Raw genomic sequence first — 5706 nt, forward strand, 5'->3', positions numbered from 1 at the left:
CAGGAGCTATTACTTGTGTTCAAACACAAGGTGGTTTGACCAAGTATTTTCCTATTTGGGTTGGATTTAGGGGTGTAAACGAGTCGAGTCGAGTCGAGTATTTGCCTTATCAAGCCTGGCTCGTTTAGTCCTTAATGAGCTCGAGCTCGAGCTCGAGCTCGAGATCGAGCTCGATTAGTAGGCTCGAGCTCGACTCGTTTAGAAAATATCAAGCTCGAGCTCGACTCGAAAGCTCGAGCTCGTTTGAAAAGCTCGAGCTCGAGATCGAGCTCGTTTGAGAATTACCAATGCATGTGATGGGTATTATTATATATATAATTAATATTATAAATATAATATATATAATTATATATATAATTATATCGAGTAGCTTGATAAGCTTTCGAGTCGAGTCAGGCTGAGCTTGAACTCGAGCTCGTTAAGCATTCGAGCTCGATTGTAGGCTCGAGCTCGAGCTCGAAGCTCGATAAGCTCGGCTCGCGAGCTCGTTAACGAGTCGAGTTCGAGCCGGCTCACGAGCCGGCTCGGCTCACTTACACCCCTAATCACAACACTCCTGCTCAATGAATTAAATAATCTAAGATGGCTAGTTCCATTTGAAAAGATTTATGTAGAAGTTGTGAAGGAGTCTAGAAATAAATCATACACAAGAAGACTTGACATTGGAATGTGGTGGTTTAAAAATTATTACGGACAATAAATATGCTTTTAAGGGGTTTCAATATAATATTTGATACTTCAATGAATTTTAATGTTGTTAGAAGTTTTATAAAAGGGTAATATCAACAATAAGGTAATATTTTTTATGGTTTTATAATATATTAGGACCTGATGCAGAATAAAACTAATTATATAAAATAGTTAAGGAAAATATATGAGAATCCTGAGACTTTGATCAAATTAGATATATTAAAAATAATGAAATAAAATATTTGATAAAGACAATCACATCAAGGATCTTTGCGAATCGTAAACTGAGAAATTATTGAATGAGATTTTAAAGCAAGGCTTTTTTTTTTTCAAATGCATTGTGGGCTGTAATAAGGTGGATTGGAGCTTGATTAAAAAAAAAGTGAAGTGGAATGGATGTGAAGAAGATGAATAAAGATAAAGGTGTAGCTGTATGCTTTTTGAAATTTAAACGTGGTAATATTAAAGTATTTTGTTCAACAAAATTTTTGATGGGTTTTATAAAATAATTGGTGAAAAAGTATTTTGTTACTTGTATTTAGGAGCAAGTAATATTTTCATGATTGTGATGATTCAAGGGAATCAAACTTTCATAGATGGAAAAATCATCTTCAAATAATAAAAAAAAAGGGAATCAAACTTTCAAGTGATAAATGAGGAGTTGTGGAAGAGAGTAATGGGACACAAAATTAAAAGATTACTTGCATATTTGTGAATCAATTTGGTTTTAATGTTTTATGCTAGGAAGATTCACTTGTCATGGATTTTGGTTATTGTCAATAAATGGAGAAGTATAGAGATCAAAGAAAAAAATCTTCTTATTATGTTTGTTAATCTTGTGGAAAACATATGATAGGGTATTATGAGAATTTGTTTGGTAGCATTAAGAAATCATTTCATTGACATGTTGGATTTATTAGATAGGCATGCTCATGCATTAATTAGGATTAGAAGTAGTTAATGCAGTAACCAAAAAAGTTTCTAACCACAATATGATTCAAACAAAGATCACCGTTAAATTAGTATGTTATTGTATTAGTTAAATTATTTGCATAAGATATTGAAAGTGCAACATTTTGGTGCATGTTTAGAATAGTTTTGATTAACAAGACTTATATTAAAATAAGTGGAATATTTGAATAATAGAAAATTGTTTATAAGATTATTAATATGTCAAAAATTGAGTAAATGATATATTAATATGATTGGTGTGATATTAATATTTACAAGTTAATATTATTGATTAAAATAATAAGCAAGTTAAAGGATTAAATATCTTGTATTTTTTTATGAAAAAGTTTTTTATAAGTTTGAGGATATAACTTTTAAATTTAAGAATATGTGTTAAATTGGGGAGATGCTTTAAGAGTATCATGAAGAAAATATCATGTTGATTAAATTTTAAATTTTATATAATTGCTATTAAATTGTAAATTGTATTAATCTATCAGCATTGTGTGGCGTAGAATTCACTTATATCTAAATTGAGGTTGGCGAAATAAGGATTTTAAGACACTATATTGCAATAGACAAGAAGGAAGGTTTTTTTTGGAGAAATTGTTATATTAGAAGGATGATTGGAGTAGAATTTTTTGAAGGCTAAAAAGGTTGACTTGCTATTACAAACATCTAATTTGTACAAATTGGTTTACTTGATTGAGGGTACCATGGAGAGAAGTTGGGTAAAAAAATTATCCAAAATATGTTAAACACCTCATATAGCACTTAACAAGAATAAATGAAGAATGATGATTCATGGGATAATGTCAGATGATGAAGAAGCATTTTCCAGGGAGATCAAGTTAGAGGACTAAGAAATTGGAATAAAAACAATGTAAAAGTGATCGATATGATCCTAATCATCTTATATTATGTGGAGCAACAAATTGGCTAAAATACAAGGAAGTGTAAATATGAAAGTTTTTCAATAAATTATATGAGTGTAGGCATGATTCAAGGAAGAACATGGAATTGCGATTAATGAGTATAGTTGAGAAAAAAAATTCATTCAAGAATAATACTCAAACTTTTGCAAATCTGTGAATGTAATATGATTTTGTCGTTTTTGATAATGTGTCAATTATTTTGTGCTATTCAAGAAGATCGAAAGGTGACATAAGAGATCAATTTTTAATGAAACTGTTATATGAATTTGAGATTGCTTGCTAGAGGGAGTTTAATGAAGGAATTTCACAAGAGCTTTAGAATAATATGCCCTATTAATAAACATCTCATAAAAACTTTTTGTAGAATGTCTCACTAATAATTTAAGATGACTAAGAAAATAATGAAAATTTGTCTCTGATTTTTTATTGTTGACAAATAAAATTTATTGTATTATAATATAGATAGTGTAAGGAGGATCTACATATAATATTTATTGATTTAGATAAAACATATGATAAAGGTACAAGAGAAGTGTTTTAGAGAGTTCTAGAACAGAAAGCAGTTAGTATTGATTATATGCAAGCTATTAAGGATATGTATATTTGAACTGTTACTTGTGTTCAAACTTAAGATACTTTGACCAAGTTTTTTATATTTCAGTTGGAGTGCATTAAGGATCATCTTTAAGCACTTCTAATTTTGCTTTAGTCATGGATATTTTTACTAGACATTTGCAAGAGGATGTACCTTGGTGTATGCTTGTTGTTGATAAAGCTAGAGAGGGAGTTGAAGAGAAAATTGAATTATGGAGGTCAACCTTAGAGTCTAAAGGTTTTCATTTGAGTAGATCTAAGACCAAATACATGGAGTGTAATTTTTTAGTAATCGATCTACTTGTAGGATTGTGACATTGGGTGCATTAAAAAGAGGGCATGTTTAGATATATCGGGTCTATTGTTCAGAGCGATGGTGAAATAGATGGGGGATATTATTACTAGAATTCAAGTTGGATGGTTGAAATGGAGGAATGCATCATGCATATTTTTTGGTAGAAAAGTACCCGTCAAACTTAATGAAAAATTCTATAAGAGGGTGGTGAGACTTGAAATGATTTATAGCACAAAATGTTGGCTATTAAGAAGCATAAAATTAAGTTGCGTGTTGCAGAGATTAGGATGCTCTGTTGGATGAGTGTCTTTACACTTAGAGACAGAATGCGAAATGAGTATATATACGAAAAAGTTGGAGTAGCTCCAGTGACAAATAAGATTAGAGAGAGTCGCCTTAGATGGTTTGGTCGCATAAATCGTTGGGCTTTGGATGAGACTATTAAGAGAGTAGATGTATTAGAGCCGGCCTATGTTAAGAAAGGTTTAGAGTGGAGAGAAAAAAAAAGACTTGCTTAGAAAGTATTAAAAATTATTTTTGCATAATTGAGAATTTGATCCTTTATAAAACACAATGAGAAAAAAAAATCATATAGCCGATCTCATGTATGGGCACAAGGGCTTGTTGTTTCAACCATCTTCAGGCTCATGAATGAAGGTTTTCATACTGATTGCTTATTTGCTTTGATAACATAGATGGTGCTATGTAATGTTGTGTGGTGAAGTATAGGAGATAAAAGCATGTGATGTGCTGGAAATTGTACTGATAACAATTTCCTTAACCATGTGTTATGTAATAAGTGACAAAGGCATGAATTATCTGTAGAGAATGAAAATTATATCATTTTTATTAAGAATGGAGAGTTGGATAGAGAGATGCCGAGAGTAGCAAATTAGAGTCAGGCGTTTTTGTGAGAGATATTAAAAGAAGGCTAGGGTATTTTGGCTTTCTCATTGAGGGAGAATGTATAATGGATTTTAGAGAGAGTATGGGGATCAAGATTCCAAATAAACGAATTCAAATAGGTGAAAAGTCTAGAGAAGAGTTATTGGATAGGAGGGAGAAATAATTTGAGAAGTTAGAGGGATTTTCTTTGGTGGAGTAACATTTTATGCAGAGAGATTTTAAGAGAGAGAAGGCTGATCCTAGAGAAAAGGAGGTCAATGAAGAGAGAATTGAAAATACTCTTTAGAGTTCTTGAGTCTTATATACAAATCATTGTTATCCAAACGGCCACAATTGTAAAAAATAATGAAAGTTATGAGAAGTCTATGTTAATTTTGAAATAAATTATTCTAAATACATAAAGTTGAAGTACAATACGATCCACATCATCAAAACAAAAATGTTAAAAGAGATCAAGAGGGATTCGCTGGTTCTTTTCATGTTATAGTTAGTGAACTGTTTTGTTAACTTTTTTTAACAAAGGACTTTTGGTCACTTCAGTGGTGATTATCCATTGAAACTCTAATTAGTTCGGAATTGATGCTAACAAAGACACTATGTTAACTTCTGTAAATGTTTTTTTTAGCCTCATCTGAAAATACACCTCCATGAAATGTTGGATGATGGAGTATTCCTTGATATGACAATATACTATCAACATTGGATATTGAACTGATGGGCATGATAAGTGGGTCAACAGTACACTCGCATTAAACCACAGGTTTTCTAATATTTTTTTTATTATTTGGAAGCTTAACCATGTTTCATTCAAGGTAAATACAGGATAAAACATAATCAGCTTCTTTAAATTTTTATATCATTCGTGAATAACAGTACTAGATTTTGAACAGTAAGTAATAAATTTGACAGTTTGATTTCATCATTAGAGTGATATGTAAATCATAAATATAAACTATTGTTTTGGATTGATAATATGCTAAATTGTGCAATTAATAAACTCAATACTTCTCTTTCTGCATAATCATTATTGTAATTTATGAGCTGTAATCCATGCTTTTAGTTAGAGTACCTTACTAGCAAGTTCTTTAAGATTTTTTTAACGTTCAAGAAATTCACCTTTTGTCTTTCTGTGTGGGCATTTTATATAATCTTAAGCTAATAACAAAGTCAACAAGCATTATCTAAGGTTTTAGATTCATGAATATGTCAAGCAGTAAAAATGATGGTTATGCATGCAAATCCAGCAGACTAATGTGCTTGTTGTATCCAAAATTATTTCATGGTTTCAGATTGATGGCAGTGACAAGAAAAAGAAAAGAAAATTTGGTGGGTTTC

General features: G+C 30.9%; 1 long non-coding RNA gene across 1 annotated transcript in view; it reads left to right on the forward strand.

Moving 5' to 3' along the window:
* LOC110115225 overlaps positions 1 to 5688 on the forward strand; it is a 15560-nt gene extending 9872 nt beyond the window's left edge. Inside the window, exon 3 of the long non-coding RNA XR_002305314.2 lies at positions 5661 to 5688. This is a non-coding gene — a long non-coding RNA (uncharacterized LOC110115225). The remainder of the gene's footprint in view (positions 1 to 5660) is intronic.
* Positions 5689 to 5706: the final 18 nt, after the last annotated feature.

Source organism: Dendrobium catenatum, unplaced genomic scaffold (genome assembly GCF_001605985.2).
Source record: "Dendrobium catenatum unplaced genomic scaffold, ASM160598v2 fragScaff_scaffold_110, whole genome shotgun sequence".
NCBI classification, from domain to species: domain Eukaryota; kingdom Viridiplantae; phylum Streptophyta; class Magnoliopsida; order Asparagales; family Orchidaceae; genus Dendrobium; species Dendrobium catenatum.